This window comes from Pipra filicauda, unplaced genomic scaffold (genome assembly GCF_003945595.2).
Source record: "Pipra filicauda isolate LSUMZ 115617 unplaced genomic scaffold, ASM394559v2 scaffold60_size3304689_pilon, whole genome shotgun sequence".
NCBI classification, from domain to species: Eukaryota; Metazoa; Chordata; class Aves; order Passeriformes; family Pipridae; genus Pipra; species Pipra filicauda.
Genome location: NW_024104765.1, coordinates 1,888,594 through 1,913,242, shown reverse-complemented (window position 1 = coordinate 1,913,242; position 24,649 = coordinate 1,888,594). Strand labels below are relative to the sequence as shown.

General features: G+C 38.2%; 1 long non-coding RNA gene across 1 annotated transcript in view; it reads right to left on the bottom strand.

Moving 5' to 3' along the window:
• The window catches only part of LOC113999861, a 55,236-nt gene extending 30,789 nt beyond the window's left edge, over nt 1-24,447 (bottom strand). Inside the window, exon 1 of the long non-coding RNA XR_005566078.1 lies at nt 24,052-24,447. This is a non-coding gene — a long non-coding RNA (uncharacterized LOC113999861). The remainder of the gene's footprint in view (nt 1-24,051) is intronic.
• Nucleotides 24,448-24,649: the final 202 nt, after the last annotated feature.

Genomic DNA, 24,649 nt, shown 5'->3' with positions numbered 1-24,649 from the left:
TCATTGGGTTTTTTTGCTCATAAATATTATAGGAAAAATCAGCTCCTCTTAGCACAAAAAAGAATTTGAAAACCATCAAAGAGGAAAAACTCCTTCCTCCTCATCATTTACATCCACCATCAATTAATTTGCTAAGGAAGCATACTCATAAGTAAGCTCTAAAAATTAAACTATCATATTATCACGATAAATAAATCAAAAATTCATACAATCAGTCAGTTGTGACTGTTGATCACCATCTGGAAAACTTGAAGTCCAGCCCAAACAAAGACCTCCAGCCTCTAGGTGAAGTGCAGCCTATTAGTTATCATCTATGCTTTCCACATCCAGCTGCTGTGGGAGCATGTTGACTGTATTTTTAACACACAGTACTTTTCCTCAGTCTCCTCACAGCCCTACCATGGGCCCCAGAGGGTGCTTGCATGACACTAGTATAGTATTGTTTTGGTGTTTACTTCTTCAGGTCAAAATGTCTGAAGCGATCAGAGGGCTGCATTATGGTTTGCCAGAAGAGAGGTTTTATAGTGCGGTGCATACACTACACATGTCAAAAGTGTGTAATGAGGGAGAACAGAGGCATCTGAGCACAATAGACCTTCTGGTCTATGGTACTGGAAGTCTGCACAGAGCAGAGAAATCCAAAGGTTTTTTAGTCTTACCCATGTTGCCCACAAGGCAAAATATTCTTAAACCCCCAGGTGAATATGGCCACAAACAATTGGTTTGCTTCAGAGAGTACTCTGAGTGGAAATGTCTGTGAACTACCAGGAAAGCCAGGCCCTGGAGCATCCTGGGGAGTTATTTTTAGTCTTCTGGGAACTTTGAAATCAAGTGAGGGAGAAGATATTTTAGAAGATTATACTTATTTTGGCTTTGTAACTCATGAGAGTTTCATTACTGGAAAAAATTATGTTATAATCCACAATAAAGATGCTTATAATTACCTGGGTGCATCACCTTTTATAAGTTCTATTGTAAAGAGAATAAATAAAAGAAATAAAATAATCTCAAACTGCATAAACTTCTATTGCTTGAGATATTAGACATTTAATTACATAATTTTAGCTGGTTTCTTCAAGTCTTTCCTTTCTTGTCTTTCCTAATTCACAAAGAGGGATATTTTGATTGAATTTCTTTGTAGATATGGTTCTTTGTTGGTTTTCATGGCTGATGCCAACTTTCCTTAGGGTCTGATCAAATTCCTACTGAAATTAAAGACCTTCAGTAACATCAGTAGGGTGAATTGAGATCATATAAGTGTTGAGCCTAAAATTTAACTCCAGAGTAAAGTAACTCCACTGTTCATATACCTGTGAAGACAGACAGAATTTTCTCCAAATCTCTGAAAACCAAAGATGTATGTCAGATACTCAAATAATATAATTAAAATTACACAGTAAGCGAATACGTATTTGTAAAAATTGATTCTACTGTTGCTAAATAGATAGAAAATTCAATAGATACACTGAATTCTCGTGGCTTAAAGGATGTTTTGTACTTCAGATCGAAGATCAATAGAAAAATCTGGTTGTATTGTAGCCAAGATTAAAAGAAGCATATCCACTTCAACAGGTCCCCTCTCTACCCTCATCTGTACAGAAATCTTAATGGGTTTTGTACATAAAGTTTAGCAGGAAAGTCTGAAAACTTCTTCAATTCACACCTGTGCTGGCATGAAGGTCTGAGGTGACCGGAGGAACAGATAAATCTTTAGAGGCAGAAAGCTCTCCAGCAGCCGAGTACTATCTTAAGCTAAAGGGCAGTCTTGAGAAAGACTCATTACAGAATTATGTCCTTTACATTGACAGAGACTTGAGATATGTGCAAGAAGTTGGAAAAGAAAGGATTTCTAGCCAAATTAAACATGCTATTCCATGTTCTAACTGTTTGAGCATAAAAGAAGAAGAAAAAGGGTTTGTCTAGATCTTAGAAATTTTAACACATGGAATCAGAGAAAGCATTCTTCATTTCTAGAGCTTCGGATATTTGTTGCTGACCCATTATTAAAATTAAATTTAACATTATGAATAAAAAAAGAGACAGATTTTGGAAAATCAAGTTAGAGGGTGAATCATTTTAGCTGTTCACTTTTAATTTACCTTGAGACAGACAGAAGTTTCTTCACTTGAATTTTCAGAATTAGATCAGTTAGTGAAACATAAAACAGAATGTGAAATGTAAAATAATAATAGAATGTCACAAAGTTAGCAGACAAAGCATATCCAGGTAAAGTAAGAATACATGGAGACCTCTTGTTCTACGAATCAAGGAATCAAGCCAAAAGATCTCGTATATATATTAATATATGTAAGTGTATCCCAAGTGCACGTTCTTTGTTCATTCCACTGCCACAGGAGAGTGTAACTTGGCTGACAGCAGGCACACATGACAGAGCATTGCAATAAGTTAAAACACTGTTGTGTAATAACCTCTCCATATTCAACATACATATTCCCAACAACTCAGTCATCATGCTAACAAATGTAATCTGTTTAGAATAAGACAGAGGCACTTTATTCAAATTCATCACTGCCTCTATGAGAAATGCAGCATGCCTAAACTTGCACCTGCAAATTTCCTTTGATTTGCCAGAATAATTTTATCAGTACATACATCAATACATTGGTACATATTTGGGAATGCTCTGCTGAAGAGAAACCTTGGGGCTTGCCTCTCGAGAAGACAAACAGGAGAGAAGGAACCACAGGACTGATAAAGAGCAGTATGTTAAATTCAATGAAGGGAAACTACAGCACTATCACCAGGTAGAGAATCAATTTTATGAGAGAAACAATTTTGTGAGTGAATACTTCTTTTGTTTTGGATCTCTTTCTGGACATAATAGCTGTCTAGCATCACACCAAAATCAGGTTATATCGGTCTTTATTTGAGAAAGGTGCTTAAGTGGGCTTAACATTAAGGGCAAGTTTAAGCACTGTCCTTAATCAGGGTGAAAAATACAACTATCTTCTTTTGTGCATCTTTAACAGTTTTTCACTATTCTTTTCTCTTGTTGTTATTATTACTGTTATTATTACTCTTATTATTATTTTCATTATAATTGTGCAGCACTGTATCACCCACTGACAGTTGTGTTCCAGTGACACAAACTTTACTTAGAAAATGCCATATGCCTGTTGTATTCAAAATATTTCAGGCTTAAAACATATTTAACAAACAAGCAGGGATTCAACCCTTACTAGTACACTAGTTGGCTGAATTCACGGAAGACAAAAATAATCCAGCCAGATTCCAGTGCCTCCAGAGTCTTCAGTGTTTGAGCTAAACAGTTTGATTTGGAGAAATAAACAGTGGAGGAGAGAGAGAGAACTGGAAACTTTTCTCAGTCAGACAAATTTCCCATTATTCTAGACACCTCTAATAAAAGACTATTGCTGTATTAAATAGATTACAATCCATCTATGACGTCTTTCCACATGTCATTGTCACAGTACTTAAAGCAAGAAAGTTCTGTTATCTCCATTTCATAGATGAAATGAGAAACACAGAGGGTCTAAGTGACCTCAAGTTACACTGAAAATCTGTGCTATGTCTAGGAACTGAATCTCTTCAGTCCCAGTCCAACCTTGTAGCCATGAGATGCTCTTTTGGTAGAAAGGTTATCAAATACAGTACCTACTGACCATGTCTACATTAGCAAATGGAATGAGGCATAGACTACTCCTTGGCTTCAAGGCCAGCTGACATAGCATGGTTCTGATCTGCACAGCCAGGTCCTCATACCCAAAATAGGGAACTCATGTTCAAGCTGTTTGTCAAGAGCACTAACTCCCAATCTACATACACTCCAGAGCTGCTTGGGAGAATACTCCTTAGCACTGGCCAAAATTCCAACAAAACCTGTGCTAACAATGTAACAGCATACATGACTGCAAACCAGAGTCTAAGGCTATTCCCTGACTTTCTCAGGTCTGCCGTTTCAGACTGTTTTCCAGATATCAATTGTCTGAAAGCTTTGTCTGTTGAGAACACATAGCATTTGAAAAGGTCCTGCCAATAGAGCTGACTGCAAGCATTTCTTTCGCTTTCCAAAGACTGTGAATTATCAGCATTACCATGGTCTGCACCAAACCTTTACCCAGTTGTAATGCTGAAAAAATGAGATGCATCTTGAAGTTTCATGTCCAAGTGCAACTTCAGAAGTAAGATATTGCACTAAAACTCTATTCTGCCTGCAGCTGGAAAGTTTGAAGCCACAAAAATCAATGTCCTATTGTGCAGTGATTTCTTTTTGCATGTTTCTTTGTGCACTGGAGGGAGAATATTCATTTGTTCTCTTGTTTGAAATGCGTTATTTAGTTATTATTCACTTACTAGCCCAAGACAAAGATAAGGTATGACATTAGTGTTCTAAAGTGCTATTGATTACCAGTACAAAATGAAAATATATAATTGATAAAAACATCAGGATCCTATAGGGACTTACAGTGCAAAAGCTTAAAAGGAAATGCTGATCTCTTGTAACAAATTGATCTACATGCAGCCAAGCTGAGCTGAGTCTCTAAGCAAGCTGGGAGAGACAAGACAGAGTAGCTTGTTTGTTTTTCATCTGTAGTAAGAATACCACGGCTGTAATTTGCAAAGAGCAAGTGCCACATTTGTGTGAAGTTTTCTGTTTGTTCTTCAGTTCATTGCTAGTGATACAGCTCTCTGTTTTGCAAATAAACTGTCTCAGCTCAGTTCCTCACTCCAAGGACTGCCGGGGCCGTAGCAAGCCTGGAAGCTGTATTCCAGTCGTGCTGGAAGAAAGTGCCATGTTTTGCTGCTGGGTATGCCCTATTACCACATGGCAAGTAGTGTTAGTAAACCTCACAGGGAGAGATGCATGTTTATCAGTTCACCTAGAAGGATGCCTTGCTACAAATGGTGTTTCTGCAAGGAAGAGCGCTGGGGGGAAAAATCAGAAAATACCTTCCTCTCTTGTAAGGAGATAGACAACTGGTAGCCGGCAGGTGGTGCTGCTCATTGCCATGGGGACATCCACAGTCAAATTGTGACCCGCCTTTCCCCAGAAGTCCACGGTATGCCTGAGGGGCAAAACACTCAAAACGCTCAAGGTTAGACTGAATCGTTGCTCCCTTTACTATTGAGTGTCTCCCAAATGAGTAGCCCCCCCTTTACTCTGCTGTGATTGTGATACCAGCTGGCTTGCATAGGAAAAATAGGGATGCTTTTATGACCTCTCAGGCTTTTACCCACAACCAAGAGCCTCAGATGAACAGGGACTTCTTTCTCTTATCAACAAGAAGTAACTGGGCAAAGGGAAGGGAAGGATAACAGGCATCATGTCAAAGTAGTAGTTTACTCCCTTTCTAGAACAAAGATGGCATGTGGCAGAAGGTTGTTACAGATGATTCTTTGGTCCATTGCTATGATGAACCTCAATATTCTTTTAATACTAAATATTCAGCCACTGAAGGAGTCCATTCTCTTCAAAGAGAATCCCTTCCTTCTCATTCCAGGGAAAGAAGATAAAATATAAATGCAAAAATGTGTTTTCATCACTTTCCCTTAATCTTTCTCAGCAAAAAGCACACCTAGCATCTGTCATTGAATCGATAAAACACAACAAAGTGCACAAAAGAATATATTTGTCTATATTTGTTTCCCTTTAGAAAGTAAGAACATAAGAATATCTGTGTCAGGCAAGACAAAGTGTCCATCTATCTTAGAATGCTCTCTGATGTGGTCAGTACCAAATGTGTCAAAAATATATGAGGATAAACAGGAGGCAACAGTTCCCCACAGTCTCCTGCAGCCTGAGCCTACAGAATTTTTTGAACTTGAGGTCATTTCTTTGTGTTCCATAATCCAGAATGGATGTTTCATCCAGAAATTTTTCTATTACGTCTATTACAACCATCTAACTTTTGTCACCCATAATCCCCTTGGAAAAAGGGTCCCGCAGTTTAATCGTATGTTAGGTAAAAAACTAAGTCTACTGCAATTATATAGTGAGAAACTCTCAGTAATTGCTCCCTATTCACAACTGCATTGATTGCCATCACATCCCTGTTCAGTCCCCTCCAGTTCAGGTTGAAGAATGTTAGTCTATTCAAACCTCTCCGTGTATAGAAACTATTACATACCTTTGATCATTTCCATAGCCCTTCTTTGGATTTGCTTTAGGCTTTTTGAGATGAGTTGATCAGAACTAAATATTATATGAGAAAGGAACTCAACATGAATTCACACAGAAGCATGATCATATTGAGATACTCTGATGCTTCCAATAGCTGGACAACCAGCATTCCAAGACCTATTTATGCTCCCAGCACAACTCCAAGATGATGGAGCAACATCACCCCCGATTCTGCAACGCAAAAATGAAAGCCCGGGGAACCAAATATACAGATCAATAACTTACTATTCATTTCATCAGCAGTATATTTGTTTAAACAGAGGCAGTTATGTGCCTAAACACATTTGTAAATTTAAACCTGAGGGACAAATTTACTTGAGGTCAGAGAGGAAGCCTGTATTGGATAAGGGAACTGAAAGCAGGTCTCCCAGATCTCACATTAGCACCATAATCACTCACCTTCTTTCATCCTGTGTGCCCATTACTGATGTTTAACATGCCTCATGCACTATATTTATCTGTCATCTCTGGAATTCTAATGTATTCCTAGGTAGAAAATAACAAAACCTTCACTCTTTTAAAAGGTGAAGGCTATGTAATGAAGAGTGCCTAAACATTCCTAAAATGAAATTTGGGGTTGGGTAATGTGTAGATTATCAGCTGCCTGCATATTCATTTCAGTGCATTCCTCATTCCATTCGAGAAAGGGGAAAAAAGACATAATGTTTATTAACTTTAACACTGTTGCTCTTGCCAACTGAAAGCACTTAAATTCTCTTGCTACAGCTGCCCCTGCTGCAGACTTCTGAAAGAAAGAAAACTGAAATAAAAGAGCAAAGAGCATAATGGCTACCAAGTTGCTAGTTTAAAGTTTAATTCTGTATTTAAAAGTTGTAAGGTTTGAAAATGGGCCATTAAATTATACCACAGGCATCTACTTGAGTAGAGTTCAGCTCGCACAGCCTCCCTTCTATTGACAACAATGATCCAGAGTCAGATTTTTTCAATCAGGTTAGGAATTCACTGTTCAGTTTATCAGGTTTGCTTCTGGCCTGAGAGAGGGCATATAAATTAAAAGCATACCCCAATAAGACATAAGCTTTGATGTCTAATAGGGTTCTGTGAATTCATTATTTTAATATTTTAGATTTATAATCAGAAGGCTAATAATTTTGCTCCAGTCTACATAATACGTTTTTCATGGTTCCTTTCCCAGCTCACTCTGAGAAATGTTTTCCTCAGATTACATTCATTAATACTGGGGATGTTTTGCAAGCCCTAAGGTACTAAGATCAGGGATGATTTGAAACATCAACTTCACTAGGTATTAAAAATACAGTTCAAAAGAAGTTGAGGGAGCTTTGCATCAGTTGAAATATTTATTTTTAATAATGTATCAGCATACGTCTACTAAAAAAATTACTTTGAAGGGTGGTATAGTATCTAGCAATGCACAAACGATAAAAAAGGCTGAAGAAAAGGGAAAGAACTAGTTTAGGAAAAACTGCTAAGGATGAGACTTGACACAGGATGTTCAAAGGTTCTCTTTCTTGAAGGAAGTTGCCATCACAATTTACAAGTTGTTCACCCCCTACTCTCTGCTTGTACATCAGAACACTGAAGCTCCACAACATTCCCTCTCAAGCAAAGCAATGAAAAACACCCTGATTTCTCTAACTCTAAAAAGCTAGTCCTCCTTATGACCAGCCAGTCTAAGTAGGTAGGAGAAATAAACCAGCATGGTCTGTCTGCTTTTCCACTCCCTTGATGTCAAACAGTCAGAAAAATGTCTTGGTTGGCTAGTTAATACTAGCTCACATTTGCTTTGCATTGCTAAAGCAATACAGATCAGTGGGAAAGCATCAGTATTTGCAATTCAAAAGAATCATCAGATATTCCAGAGTCACCACCTGTGCCCAATAAAGTATGGAAATTTCACATTAGTTCTTTCATGTTAAATCCATCACATTTAGCTGTGGCTAGGTCAGCAGTCACAGGACAGTCATCTTTTCAATTGCTCTGTAGTATTTTGGAATGAATGTGATGCCTTAGACAAAAGGTTGAGAATCAATCCTCAATTCAAACTTTATTGGAGTATTTGCTTCACAAATACTTTTTTTGCTTCACTTTTTCTTTTAGAGAAGATCCATCATGCAGAATTTTTGCTTCTGGTATTTTCACTACATGGTAGCTGATCAGTGACTGAAAGTAACTCCATATACATGAAGTTATACAACTTCCTAATTCTCACTTGTTTATATTACTGTGAGCAAATACACACCTCTTTTTCTCCAAAATATATTTAGACTTGCACTGCGCCATTTAGAATGATCCTTTATTAGAGAAGCAAAATATTTTTATGAGCTATGTTTTTATACAGGTGAAATGTTTTTATATACTATGTTTATTGTTCCTTCTGGTATCTGTCATATAGGGGGAACAGAAAGAGTAAAACATGTCTGAGACCAAATCATTGATGAATTTAGAAAGTTAAAGCCTTCCAAGAAGATCCTTCTCTGCAGCACCTATCATATTACAGCATCAGTTTCCAGTGGGCTCGTGTTTGTGATACTTCAGGATCAAGAGATCCCAACATGCAATTGATGTTTGAAATTGTTCCCATTTTCCTAGGTCCTGGCTTATGTACTCATATTGGGTCATTTTATGAATTTGCATTTTCCTTTGAACAATGCCAATTAGGTGAAAAAGTTGCAACTGAAGACATAGAATTATAGAATGGTTTGGATTGGAAGAGACCTTTAAAGATCACCCAGTCCAAACTACCTTACATGGGCAAGGACATCCTTCAGTAGTTCAGGTTGCTCAAATCCTTGTCCAACTTGACCCTGAACACTTTCAGGAGTGGGACATCCACAGCTACTCTGGGAAACCTGCTCCACTCAACCACACTCACTGTAAAATTTTCTTCCTTATGTCCAATTTAGATCTACCTTCTTTCAGTTTAAAACCATTACCTCTTGTCATGTCACTACAGGCCCCCGTAAAAAGTTTCTCTCTCCGTTTCTTATAAGCCCCATTAAGTATTGAAAGGTCTCCCCACTAAGGTCTCCCCAGAGCCTTCTCTTCTCCATGCTTGACAACCCCAGCTGTTTCAACCTGTCTTCAAACCAGAGGTTCCAACCTTCTGATCATTTTCATAGCCCTTGTCTGGACCTACTTTAATAGGTCCATGTCTTTCTTTATATACGTCTTTTTAGATATTTTAAAGCAAATAACTGGTTCTGGAAGGACTGAAAATCAACACCTTTCTTGCTGGAATTATTAAAAGCAGTAAGAGTAATAGTATTAGAATGGCTTAAAGCCTCATCTGCAGCCTAGTACCCTACTTTGGTGTAGCAATATACCAATAAATACTGCTCCAAGAAGTGTTAGTACACTACTTGGTTCTGATTAACTAATGTTAATTGATTTTGAATTTTTAACAAAGAACACATTTACAGAAAAAGTAGTTAATGCCATAGGTACTTAGAGGATGCCATAAAGGCATCCACATTCTTTTCTTTAGGCAGCTTATTTTTAATTTTTGGATATTATTCCCTGAAGGCTGGCTTCAAGGGCTAAACAGGAAGGAAGAGCAATGATAAGGGTATAACATAGGGTTTTTCTTAAAAAAATTAACTAAATTAACTAGACAGTTGGGCAAAATGACACTCAAAGAAGCACACTAAAGAAAGGTAATACCATTATAAGATATTAACTATTTTTATTGGCATCAACACAAGTCAGAATCTGAGAGGTCTTAAGAAGCACTTTTTGAATGGCTTTGAACAATATATACAATATTATACCCAGGGTCAGGTTATACTCACAAAAAGTTCTAAAGAAATTCAGTTGTGAAACCACAAAATAAATTACAAAAGTGTATGCCCTTCTGCTGACTGCAAGTTCTATTACTTTCCAACAGAGTGAGAAAAGACAAATATCAGACCAAGCTTTGTAAGGGGCCACAGAGGCAATTTTGGAAATTACAGACTAATGAGTCTGATTAACATGCCAGAAAATTCATTTGCCTGCTAATTAGCATAAAATATAATAGAAACTAGAACAGGTGGGCATATGAATAACTGTAACATACTGGGGCAGAATCAACATAATTTTTAAAATTCAAGAAACAGAGATTTAAAGGACACAGTGAGAAAAGTGTTTCAGTAGGTACAATGATTCAGAATAAAAACAAACCCTAACACAGGGATTAAATAAGGTCCCTCAACAACAATTCTGAAGAGAAATTAAGGTGGAACAAGATAAGAGAGAAGGCCTTTCAGGGATTAATAATAGTTTGGAAGACAGAAAACTACAGGTTGGAATGAGCAATTCCTTCTCAGAAGGTGGGGAATTTGCCAGCTCATGTACCTTAAAAATCAATGCTGGGACAAACATTGTTCAGTAAACTAATGAGTGAAAGTAAAAGAATCACGAAGTCTCACCAAATCTGACATTGGTTTTCTTAGTTCTCCATGGTTAATTCAAGAAAAACAAACTTTGGACAGGAAGTAGAGTGTCTTGAAGCAGTTGGCAAGCAGCTTAAAAGGAATGAAAACGGAGGAGCTAGGGGAAAGAGATAAAGTGAGAGATAAGAGTGAACAGGACTGGAAGTGCTACCAGTCCACCCCCTGCCTCAAGAATGGGTCATTTCTACTGTATTAGATCATCCTTGACAGATGCGATGGGAAAGCCTCCCATACAACTTCTATGGCATTAGGAAAGCACACTGTTCGAGTGACTCAGACTCCCTTCTGTTAGGAACTTAAACCTAATCTATAACCTTTCTTGCCGCAGTTCATGCCTATGGACCACATCATAAATGCAGAGAACAGATTACTCCCTCACAGGAGGCTTTCATATCTTACAAGTCCATTGTCATAATCCTATATTTATCATGCAATGAGATACTCTAAACCAGTTCATACTCATAGTTCTCCGGTGTGCCCTTACCAAGGCCGAGCAGAGCAAAAAGATTATGTCAGATGACTTGTAAACTTCTTCTTGCTTAAACTTCTTACTATGAAGTTTGTCCTTGTGTAACAGCAAGACATTGTTGACTCATGTTCAGGTTGTTATCACTATACTTACAGACTCTTTCCTAAAGGACTGTTGCTTAATCAGTTGTTTCCCATCCCGTATTTGTGTAGCTGATTATCAATGCCTAACTGAATATCCCTATTGATTTCATCATTTCACTGAGATAATTTTGAATTCCAACTTTGTCCTCTAGAGAATTTGCAGTGCCTCCCAGCTTCATAATAACGCCGAGTTCAGAACATTCGTAAAGTTCAAAATAAACACTGACCAGAAAGGCCTCAAACAATTCTGACTAGGACTGTGTTTCTATTTAGACAATAACCACAAAGAGTTACTGTCTAGATCTGGCTATCAATCAGCTACACTACCTCCTTTTGAACTTTCACAAAGACCATGTTTCTCTAAAGAATATATGCATTTCCTGCTTCTATCGTATCCATGTGGATTGTTATCTTATCACACAAAGACATTGAATTTCTTTGATTTTCTTTTTTTCCTCCCAAGTCCTTTTCGTTGCTAAACATCTTTTTATCTTCAAGGTGAATTCAGTGCAAGTTTTTCCATAAGTTGTTCCAGAATCTTTCTGGATCTTAAATGAAGGTTCCTTTTTAAATTTCCATTTTAAAAATATAATTTTCCAGTGATTCTTTACTGTAATAACCAATGCTATGGTTATCCTCCATATATTAAACATAAGTACTAATATTTTCAAGTTCTTTAAATATCTCAGGATGATGTTGGTATGTCCCATTCACCTGAAGACATCTAATATTTCTAAGAACTAACTTTCTTTTCAATTGTAGTCTTGAATTCTACTTCCTTTTTCAGTTGCTATTACTTCTGTTAAAAGGTCCTCCAGACAGTCTTTTCTCCAAAGACTGATGCAAAAAGGACATCACATCCCCCTAAGTCTTCTTACCCTCTTCTTGTAGCAGTTTTACTGCACAGGAGAAAAAGAAACTTATTTCATTGGTATTTCTCTTACAAATTGCATATACACAGAATGATTTCCTATTACTCCTAATGTCTTTTGCCAGGTGCATCTTACTCTCAGCCATGGCTTCTTCTGTCTTGTGCTCTGTTACAGTCATCCTTCAACCTTCAATATAACTTGCAAGTTTTGTGTGTGTATGTCCATATTAGAGGTCAAGAGTGACCCCACCATTTAACAAAGGTGGCTTCTGATATACTTCCTATTATGCTTTGTCACGGCTACTTTTTCTGTCCATGTCACTAGTACCATATCTTCAAACATATTTCTCTGCATTTAAGTTTATTTAAAAAAAAAAAAAAAGAAAAAAATCTGTTTTCTTTCTCATCTCCTTCCTTCCCTTCCTACGTAGATGCTACCGTTTCTGTGGTGGTTTTTGTTCAAGCCACACTCCACTTTCCCATTCTAGAGTATTTTGGCGCTGTTTCAAACGGTAATTTTGTAACTGTTAATTAATTCTTTCATTGCGTTTCCCATTTTTTAGAATCAGAAGTTTGTAATTTCCATTCGTCACAAACTTTTGATTGTAACTGTTTGAAATTACAGTAAGAGTCAACTCACGTGACACATGGGCAAATTTAATGAGATAGTAAGTATGATTTCCAGGGAAGTCATGACCCAGAAAGGCACTGGAGTGCTCCAAAAGAGTTAAAAAAGCATATGAAAAAGTGTGTCCCAGAGAATGCCTTCTCCCCTGCCTCTTTACAAGGTTCACCACATGTGACTCTCAAACAGCTCCCTTGGGATACAAATGAAGGTCCTCTCAAGGATATCAAGAATTAATTACTAGCTAAGAGCTATAAAATTAATAATATGAATAAATGGTCAATTTTCATATTTTAGGAAGGTAACCAATGATGGTCTTATGTGATAAAGCTAATGCTCCTCAACACATTCATGAATGGGGCATTTAACTTTTCTGACTATTTAAAATTATTCACTTCACTTGTAAACTGACTATGAAGAGCTGCAGGACATACCCTGTTTCTAAGTGAAGTGGCAATAACACACCAAATTAAATTCACTGCCAATAAATAAAAAGCAAAGAACAGGAGAGGGAAAAAACCACACAATAAAGACACAACAATGTGTTCCAAATTAACTATTACCACTTGAAAAGAGATCTTGCACTCATCTCAAAAAAACATCATCTTCATGCTCAGCAACAGATTAAAAAATAAAACAGACCACTGGGGATCAATAAGGAAGGAAAAATGAATAAAAAAGACAGCATCAAATAACTCAGTTACACAGTGTGCACTTCGCTGTACCTCATCCTGCCCAAAATTAAGGATAACAATTTGTCTCGATGTCTTATAACTCACTAACTAGGGATATCATAATTATCAAGAAGAAGATTTGAAGCATCTGAAAATTAAGAACTGTTTACATAGGTTCTATAAATTAGTTGTGGAACAAACTCCGCAATTCGTAGAAGAAATCTCCATCAAAATGATCAGATGCAAAAATACATAGCAACCTTTAACTCAAGGAATCTTTAAAGTCCCAAGTGCCACCTGAAGGGAATTCATACACCACTTGTCTAAGATTCTTTCCCTCAGCATCCCCCGCTCACCACTATTAAGATAGAATAATAGGTAGATGTTAGTCTGATGCAGTACAACTGCCTTTAAATAACCGGAAATTTCTGCTATTAACCAGGAAAATATGCTATTGACAGGGAAAAGAAGGAAGAAGAAGGAAGAAGAAGGAAGAAGAAGGAAGAAGAAGGAAAAAGAAGGAAGAAGAAGGAAAAAGAAGGAAGAAGAAGGAAAAAGAAGGAAGAAGAAGGAAAAACAAGGAAAAACAAGGAAAAACAAGGAAAAACAAACAAGGAAAAACAAGGAAAAAGAAAAAATATAAAGAAAACACAAAGAGGGGATGTGTATGAAATCAGTAATTTGGGCATGAAGAAACCAGTGGAAATGTAAGACTGTGAAAGCCAAGATTTGGACTTGTGTCACAAAAAGTGAAAATATCAGAAGTAAAGGCTGTCTCATGAACGGTTATCCTCATCTGATGGAGGCAAAAAAATTAAGCTGGTGGGATAAGAATGGCAGGAGCAGGAGATAGAGCCCATGAGGTGAGGACAGAAGGAAGACAGGGAAGGAGGGGGGATACAAAAAATGGGGCGAGAGTCACAGTTGAGTGGCAGGGGAGCCATTACAGCTAGTACTGTATACACATAATAAGATACATCTATTGCTTGCTTACTAGGTTTATACAAATCTTACAGAAACATGAGGCTCCCAGTGGCAGAAAAAGTGCTACATTGCCATCTAGAGAAGAAAAAAGGAAAATATAGAAAAATCTTAGGTGAACACGGCTGCTTTGGAATGTTAAAAAAATAGTTAAAATGGAGAAAGGTTCAGAACCTCTTCAACCAGGAAATCCTCAGGAGCAGTAAGGATGCTCCTTGTCAAACCCTCACATGAAGGGAAATCCCCAGACAAGGCCAGAGCTTTGGCATCATGTGGCCTGCAGATGAGCCTCAAACTCATAGGTTAGAGAGAAAAGGAGCTACAGGAAGAAAATACTTGATCTGACAACACAAATCTCATTAGTGGCCTTTCTAAAAGGGTGAGGTGCATCACAGAATGTCCCAAGAAACTTTGCAAAGACAATTCATCCACCGAAGTTTTTGTTGTTTGTTTTTTAAACTAAAGAAAATAAATCAATGTTTTGTTCTTACAAAATAGAATAAAAGTTTATTCAATTTCTAAATCAATTTTCATGCCCCAATATAACTATACGCATTCTCTCTGCAGTAATATAAATTCAAGTCTGTAAGTGCTCATTATTAGTAAAAAGCAAAGATAAGTATAATTTTCTCTCTAAGAAAAAAATTTAAAGAAATTGATAAGGAAAACATTTCAAGGTATTCTTCACAAACTCAACAGTTTTACAAACTAAATTAACTTTCCAACTTGCAAATTTCAATGCATGTATAAAATCCAAACTAGATCAGTGTGTGAACCCTCAAACAAATTGTCCCGATTCACACAGCTACTGGCTGAAGCCTCGTATCTGTGGCAGAAATGCAACTTTTGGAACGAAATTTATTACTCAGCTTATCCATTCAGTAGATCCTAAAATCAGCAAAGCACGCATTTAGTGGTAAGCTTGTAAGTAGCACTGTGGCAGAAGGGAGAGGAAGGCAGGGAAGTGGTGCTGCCCCTCTAGAGCCCTTTCCTTGCACTGTCCCTGCTACACACAGCAAAAGAGTGCACCACTTCCACCGTGCCACAACTCACAGCAACACCTTTAGGTTTTTATAAAGCATCAATATCCATGACAGTCCATACAACAGTCAATTTATGGTTCAACAGGGCACCCGGTAACTTGTGTTACATCTTCTCTGCACAACCTCCACAAATCTGGTAGTCACAACAGTCAGAACTGTTTGCTTAGGACTGAGCAAGAGCAAAATTGAATTACCTCTTGTTATTAGAGAAATTTGTCCCAGAGGAAGGTGTTGAAACCACTGAAGCAAGAAAGTGAGAGAGCATTTTATGGCTCACTGCGTTACGAATGGTCTACAAATACACAGACAAAGTACTCTCCAAAGCTACCAGACTCCAAGCTATGAGCTCCATGTTTGATTAAAAGATTATAAATGATCAGACACATACTCCTGTTCTGTTCTCTAACAGTTTATGACTCCTTTCCATTTTATAGTACTCGGTGGCAAAGCTTGCCTAGTGCAGGCATGCACTGAGGCTTTGAATGTTTACTTTAGTTGATTCAAGCTGACATGTTTGAAAATTATTATATCCATTTGTTCTGCAAGATGTTTTGTCTCCCTTGCTTATACTTCTTAATTTCTCACTTCTCCTATTATTTGCCTTATGACTAAATGCTTTAATTTATTCACCATGCAATGCTTTAACACACACTTTCTGTCATTCATTACACATTGTCTCCATTGTCTCCTGGTATCTCTAGGGTGTAGTAAGAAGAATCAAATATATAAAAAGTTACACTATATATTACCTCATATGTCTGCCTTAGACTTTAGCTATTGAACTTATACACTTTAATAGAGCAGACTTTTCCCTACTGAAATTATTCAACCATGAAACTTTAATAGTAGGTGTGAGTCCACATAGCATCAAAGTACAAAATCAGGAATGTTAGCAGATGCAGAAAAATGTAATCGAGACACATTTCAGGACCTCAATAAATCTGAGGAGAAAATTATCAAGATAAGCAAGATAATCCCTTCCTTCTTTTTATATCCTTCTTCTACCTTCATTTTCTATCCTCTGTTTTCCTCCTCTAAATTTGTTTTTTGTTCACACTTTCATATGCAATTGTTTTTTTAAACACTATCCCCACACAAATATACCTCAATTTTGAGAGAGAAATTAGGCACAAGTCAATACATTACTTTATAACTGATATGCACTCACTTCTGGGCACATAAGAAGAACATCTATTACATGCATGAGAAAAGACAGTGAAAATCTTTCTTCCTAAAAATTCTCAGTTTCTTGTGAGGATCTCAGTGGATTTTGACTCCTTTTTAATCCATTTCAGTTACTTTTAAGCAACATTTCCTACAGTTACTTAATCTGTATAAATATTCAGATGTTGTCTTAACAACCATCTCTGGGGGCTTTTGCTATCATGACTAGAAGATTCAAATCATGGCCTTCCTCTCCAAAACCAATGCCTCTGCATACTCGCCTTTAAAAAGAAGGTCCATTAATGGTATGAAATAAAAAGAACACAGAAAAATCTTACTAAACCCAAAGTGATGCTATATGTAATAAGGTACTATATGTAGTAAGCAACAGGTAAAAGTTGACAGGTCTAAACTCTGATAGCAGATTGCAATTTTTTCTGTGACAAGTGGTGTTAAGGTTACTTCTTCAGATCATTGCATCAGTCTTTTGCATTAAGAGGCATTCTCTAGTCCATGAGAAACACCACAGGTCTCCCTCCTCAGCCACCTCTTACAACTGGACAATAATATCAGAGAGCAAATGTTTTGAGCAGGATCTGGAAAGCAATGAAAGGCTAATTAAACCAACTTACAGTCAAAAGCAAAGATTAAAATACAAGCTTCTTTGTATCCTTAAGGACAAATTAGGCATAGAGGCATCAAACTAGAACCTACACAGACACATTGCAGTCAGAAAAAAATTAAAGAAGTACATATGGAAAAAAAATCAAATTAAAGGTCTTCTGATGTTGGAAAAATGCACACAACAGACATAGCACCTCGCTGACTTATTCCAGAGTATCACTGTTACAAACCGTTAAGATTTTTTCGGAAACAGCCGAAAGTCTGACATCTAAGAGTAGTTCTCCTTGATCTCATTCCCTAGCTCTGGCACTAGAGAACTGCATTAGAAAAAGAGCTTACCTCCTTCAAAATGTAAATGTGTTTTTCTGCCTAAGAGACCACCTAGTTATTGTAATGATTACTTCTGGCTAACCTGCAAGTAGTAAGCTTCTGAAAGCTAATTAAAAAGCATCTCATAACCACAGCTGTCATAATGAGGCACACCCACTACCTCTTTCTTATTACCTCAGATAGTACTCAGCTTCAGAAATAATTCTTTCATAAAGCATAACAAAACCACTTCAGTCTATATTCATATCACTAAATCTATACAAATGCACTCTAAAACCTTAGTAGTGCTCATTACAGTCATTTCATCAGCCTGAGCATTTTTTACATAGAGCTCTGAATTAGTATCTCCTTTCCACAATAATTCTTCTGCACTTTCAGTAACTGCATTCTGTAGAATTTGTTTGGGTCTTTTCCATTTTTCAAAAAATGGAATATGGCTCGTTGGAAACTAAAATTGCCAGGTTAAGTACCACCTTGTATTATTATGGTTTGCATTCATGTAATGGGAATGAGATTTATGTCCCTAACCTTGAAATATTCTGAACCAATTATTTACTTAATATTTATGTTAAATTATCTATGATTGCAGCACTGACTATGAAAGCAACCAGAAAAAATTCTGCAGGTGGCCTGTAATTTTGAAGTTAGCTGTACTAAGCTCATGCAGTGGTCTTACAGAATATTAATGTAGTGTTATAAACTACAGTACCCTCAGGGTGTTCACCTGCCATGGAATTTAATTTACTTCATATCTCATCTAATAGACTGAATCACATCTATTAGGTAAATATAATGTGAATACATTTCCTGGTTTCTCTAAGGGGTTTATTGGTAAAACCTGGAGAGTCATTCCCATAGAATCTTCTACTGCTATAATTAGCTTGAAATTGAGCTATTGTGTCCTTTTCTGTGTTAAGCAATACAGAATATACACTCTAGATACAAAATAGCACCATGCCCAAAGTCAATGCAGCAGCTGCATCACTCATGTAACATGTTTGTGGGTTTCTTTACTGCAAGGAGGAAAAATTAGAGCAAGCTCTGGGGATTTGAGCTAGAGGCCATGTCTCTGCTGTGCCAAGTGCTGCGCCAGTCAGGAGGAGCTCTTCCCAGGGACAGCGGTACACTCTGCCCTTGATAGCTTAAGTGGTACATTCTTCTGTTTATGCACATAGACCTTAGTTTTGTAGGATTATGCGAAAGGTTAGTTTGCCTGAAAAAAAATCTGGTATTGTCTGCAGCCAGCATGTTGGCACAGCTTCAACAGTGAGAAAGGGTTCAAATATGCTTTGTCCCTTTGCACTTCTTGCAGTGTCTGATGCCCAGCTGTGGCAGAGCTGTGCAAGTGGCATTTGTTCCCAGTGTATCCAAAGCATCCTGAAACAGCAGTTTACTGGCAGCTTACAGTAAGGGCATTTTCTAGGGAAAAGTTCAAGGGGCTTGGAGTGTGGAGAGGAACACACTTTCTGATTAATTTTTCTCATATTAGACTGTCCTGGTAAGAGGAAGGCCATAGCAATTTTTGCTCCCTAAGTTCTTCTGCATATGACCTACTGCTGCATAGTACTGCACATATTTGGATTATTCTTCTCAATCTGTGTTCACAGCAGTTGTGACTGCTTAATACTAGGACCACTCCTACAGTTCATTCCCTCATGCTACTCTGTCCATCAAGATGGACAGACTCACACTTTTTCAAAAATCATAAGAGAATATAGCCTTATAGATATCCCAGAACAAGCCTATTTATCCTTGGCCTGCATTTTTGTGGTTAAGGTTTTTTTCAGTATAACTCCCAGGGATAGGTCCTTCAGAAAAGCTACTAGGGTCGGGGAATTTAGGCATCTGACATGGTAAGTGTTCTCATTCTGTGTATACCATTTATGAATTCAACTTATTTGTTATGTCAGACAGAGGAAAAAGAGATGCAGGATGCATAAAAGCAGAAAAATGCATTACCAAAACAGCTTCAGAGAGGGACAATGAAAAAAAGATGGAACCCATGGGCAACTTAAAAAATAAAAAGTGTTATAGTTCACTGAATCAAATATGACATTATAGTGCAGAGGAAATTGAATTCATCCGTACTCGATAAGGGTGGCTTCATTATTCACTTGTGTCTTTGCTTAGTTGTGACACTCATGACTGATGAGACCATCCCCATCTCATGAAGATAAATTCAATATCCGTAGTATGATTCTAATATATTCTCTATATATAGAGAATACGTATAATGGATGGTGGTGGGATAGTATTTTTATCTTCACAGGCTCATGAAAAGAAGGGGCACAATTTCCTGGAGCTGACACTTTGAGCTAGTTTATATGGACCCCTTTTCTCAACTTCTGTGTTGAGGGTGGAAGAGTTGGTATGGGGACATGGGAGAGAGGATGCACAGAGGTTGACTTCGCTGATTTATCATCTAAGATCTGAATCCAGAATTGGATCAAATTAGAGCAGAGATTTGGCCATTGTATCCTAATCTTGATTAGACATTTGTCTGTGTAAGAGCACATCACTATCACAATACAGTCAATAGGAGGAAGCACCACTGAAATGGGCTGACATTAATCTAGTGTTGCTCAGTGCTGTAACTTTCCTCCTTTTTCTCCATTCAAGTACAGTTTTCCAAACCAGTGAAGTATTTCTCCTTGATGAGGTCTCTGACTCACACCTCTTTCAGTAGCATCATATATTCACACACACCTCTAGCAGACCAGTTTAAAAATGTGGAAATCTTGGAAGCTGTTCAGCAGAAATGATCCCAGAAGAAAGGCGATTAATAAGTAAAGCATATAGGAGGAGGTCAAAGGCAGCTATCATAAATTTAATTTAGTACACATCTGTAATTTATCACAACTCCATACAGAACGTTCACATGCCTCTTCATGAGAAAGATTTTTCCTGTTAGACCTGGGGGGAAGAGGGAAAGTGCAAGCCAGCACAGGTTTCTGAAGTGCCATCTCTGTGCGTGCTGCTGCCAAAGCAAACACACATCTAGACATATACACCAGTACAAAGCCCTGGTACAGCTGGCCACTCCAAAACACAGGACTATTTGTTAGGAAACTTCCAGATAGGGACAGACGTCCATTAATTCAATATTCATACTCTCACAACAAGACAAGTGAGAGATTTTACTAGCAGGTAAAAGAAACATTGAAGAAGAAAAGTCTGGAATAAGCTGCACATACAGAATTTTCTTTCAAATCCCATCATTTGGCAGCTGGCATGCATCCACTGCATAATGATTTATGTAACTTCTCGTGTGCAACTTTTGCATTGTAACTGGGCAACACCAGTATTGCTCAGTTTGTCAGTGTCCTCATCACAGCCACTTTGAGAGTTTCATAACACAACCACTAAAATCTGCTTCAGGCTGAAACTTGGCATACAAATGCATGAGGAAGACAAAGTAAGAAATAGTTACTTTAATTTACAGAAAATTATTACATGCTGCCTCTCTTCTAGAGTATGGAATATGATAACTTGCTTATTAATGCAATTTTCTTCTTGTTTACTCTAAAACTGTAATTATATAAAGCAGGTATTTTCTGTCATCGTCTACATAACAGAACACTAATTTGTTAAGCATGCAGCAGCATTCTTCCACCAGATGATCAGTAGCAAAGAGGTGCTATACAAATAAATTCAGTTGTATAACCAACTGAAATGCAAATATGAAACTAAAGTGTTCAATAGATAACAAGGAAATAAATGGGGGAAACTGACAAAGCAAACCAACAAAAAATAAATCCTTTGCTTTTTTCCTTTTTTTATTTCACAGTTTGTCAAAAGTGTAGTAGGAGTCTAGGCATTTGGTTTTATGTACAAAAAGCCTCTTACTGACCCTCTTTGCTACCTTTAATTGCTGTATGTCTCGATTCACTGAAATAAATCTGTATATTATTCTCAGATTCCAGGAGGAACATAGAAAAGCTATTCTTATAACTACAACTTAAAGAGCTAGGTTCTTTTGTAATTCAGTGGAGCCAGGCTAATTTACACCAGTTAAAGAACTGCCCCAGTAACTCACTGCGACATTTTTACTTGACTTAAATTCTATGCTGAAGAAAAAAATACATATCTAAAACTTTATTAAATTGCCATGAGGTCTAAAATATTATTAGGTAAACTCATTTCAAATGGAAGTACTACTTTCCAAGTGATCAGACTGTCCATCTAGTTCACTCCTCAAATAGCCTCTATTCAGATATGTTTAATATTAATGTTACACTTTTTATTAAAGATTTTCAAGATACCATGGAATTTTGAAATCTTATACACAAAAATGTTTGACAGCATATTATAAAAAAAAATAGAAAGAAGCTAATTGCTTTTTTGTTTCTCCACACACAGTGCGTTGCAGACTTTTCCTACAGTACAGAACAGACTTTCTCCTGCAGTTAAGACAAATGCTTCAACTAAAACCAGATAAATTCTGATCATAAATGAGAAAGATGTGGTTAATACACTATAAGCCAGAGAAAAATATGTTGTCTCATTAGTGGCATTTTGATCAGATTCTTCTGTATTTTCTCACCAAAAATGTGTCCACTCAACAGCAGAGGAAACATTCCATTTGCCTCCCCACAGCATGCAATTCAAACTCAACAGCACTCCACACACGTTCATTCCCTGAGTGCTCCACTGGTAACACAATTGCAGTAATTACAGCATGAGCATGTCCTATGAAACGGATACTAGTTCATTAATTAGAAGAGGAACGTAATTGATTATTTCAACAGCAAGGCTAAACACAAAGGTAATCCCACAGAGAGATCCATAGGGGGAGATCTGCCCAAGATGTGCCCTTGACTTCATTGCTTCTCCCAGGGGGTGGCTTTAACGGAACACAGCCTAACGAGGTAATAATTACAGATCACATAAGTGATAGTTAAGTCATTCATGACCTGTTGTCCTTAGCAAATTTTTCCAGAACTGATGTGTATTTCAGAGGATGTATTTGCCATTTACAGTCATCAGTCAGACACTTTGACAGACAATTGACCATGGAGGTCCTTGGCTATCTCTTCTGATGATGTTCAGGTCAGATAATGCTCAGATTCAATCTCACCTTTATTGTTGATATGTCACAATGGCTTGATAAGTGTGTGTTATCATTTCTCCCCTGGTGTGGCAACAGAAATCTTTTAAACAAAAGAAGACTGAGCAGCACCCGTGTTCGTGTTCGTGCCATCTTCCTTATCACTATCACTGAGCACATGGCATACCAAGAAGGCTTAGTTGCAGACAAAAATCCTCTCACACAGCTTTTTAACACAGACATGCAAATAAAGCCCCCATGCTTTGTCATTCACACCTTACACACATATTCTCAAATGCCATACTGCATTAGCTGACAAACCCCTAATTAGGATCACCAAAGGCCTAATTACAGCAATAATTTAAACCAATTCATTCATGTTTTAAAAATGCAGCACTTTTTGTGGAAACACCAAGCCAGCACTGCCAAACCGGAGCAACAACAGTCCTCCTTTATTGAGTCCATCATCAGCAAATTTGCTGATGACACCAAATTGGGAGGGAGTGTTGACCTGCTGGAAGGCAGGAGGGCTCTGCAGAGGGATCTGGATAGACTTGAGAGATGGGCTGATTCCAATGGGATGAAGTTCAATAAAGCCAAGTGCCGGGTCCTGCACTTTGGCCACAACAACCCCCTGCAGCGCTACAGGCTGGGCACAGAGTGGCTGGAAAGCAGCCAGGCAGAAAGGGACCTGGGGGTACTAATTGACAGGAAGCTCAACATGAGCCAACAGTGTGCCCAGGTGGCCAAGAAGGCCAATGGGATCTTGTCCTGTATCAAAAATAGCGTGGCCAGCAGGAGCAGGGAAGTGATCCTTCCCCTGTACTCTGCGTTGGTGAGGCCACACCTTGAGTATTGTGTTCAGTTCTGGGCCCCTCAGTTCAGAAAGGATATTGAGGTGTTGGAGCGGGTCCAGAGAAGAGCAACAAGGCTGGTGAAGGGACTGGAGCATAAGTCCTATGGGGAGAGGCTGAGGGAGCTGGGGTTGTTTAGCCTGGAGAAGAGGAGGCTCAGAGGTGACCTCATCACCGTCTATAACTACCTGAAGGGAAGTTCTAGCCAGGTGGGGGTTGGTCTCTTCTCTCAGGCACTCAGCAATAGGACAAGGGGGCACGGGCTTAAGCTCCGCCAGGGGAAATTTAAGTTGGATATCAGGAGAAAATTCTTTACAGAGAGAGTAATCAGGCATTGGAATGGGCTGCCCAGAGAGGTGGTGGATTCACCGTCCCTGGAGATTTTTAAACGCAGATTGGACGTGGCACTGAGTGCCATGGTCTAGTAAATGGACTGGATTTGGACCAAGGGTTGGACTCGATGATCTCGGAGGTCTTTTCCAACCCAATCGATTCTATGATTCTATGATTCTATGATTCTTTCACCTCGTCACAGGCTGATGTAAGGATTATTGCTTCTGGCTTGATTCAAACATTGTACTCAGTCCAGATAGTGGCTGATCACATATAGGTGTACTAGAGGAGGAGGAAGACCAAGAAGCTTTTCCTTACCTCGTTGCATTCCTAGTCATCACATATCCTTGGCAGTCATCAGCTCTTGGCAGCCCTCTTTGCTCTCTGAGTACAGAAACAGGTCCAGTCTTGTGCTGGTAGCAAAGGCACCAACACCACCGTGGGGGGCAAGGGCAATGAGAGTCTCTTGCCACCTTTCGCCTGCTAAAAAGCAGCCAGCTGTCACATGGGAAATAGTATATACCACATCTCTTCAGTCTAGGGTGCTCTCTTTTGTGATTATTGCATAGCGAATCAGCCAGAGTTCATCCAGAAACTTACCAAGAGGGCTGGGGCTGAAGCTACCAGGTAAACTCTGGGCTGATGTGAGTCAGTATGAGGGCACTGATCTCCGTAAACATATGCTGATGGACATGTACTGAAGATACTCTATAAGCTTGCCTGAAATGATTAAATCAATCTAGATTAAATCAATCAGATTAAATCAATTAATAATTAAATCAATCCAGAAATAATTAAGATGGTTTTATTACAAGCAGGGGTTATCTCGTGCCGGGGCACCTGGGGGCCATTTTGTTTGAAGGACTGGGGAGCCATTTTGTGGTCAGGGACTGGTGGACTGCTTGTGGTTCTACTT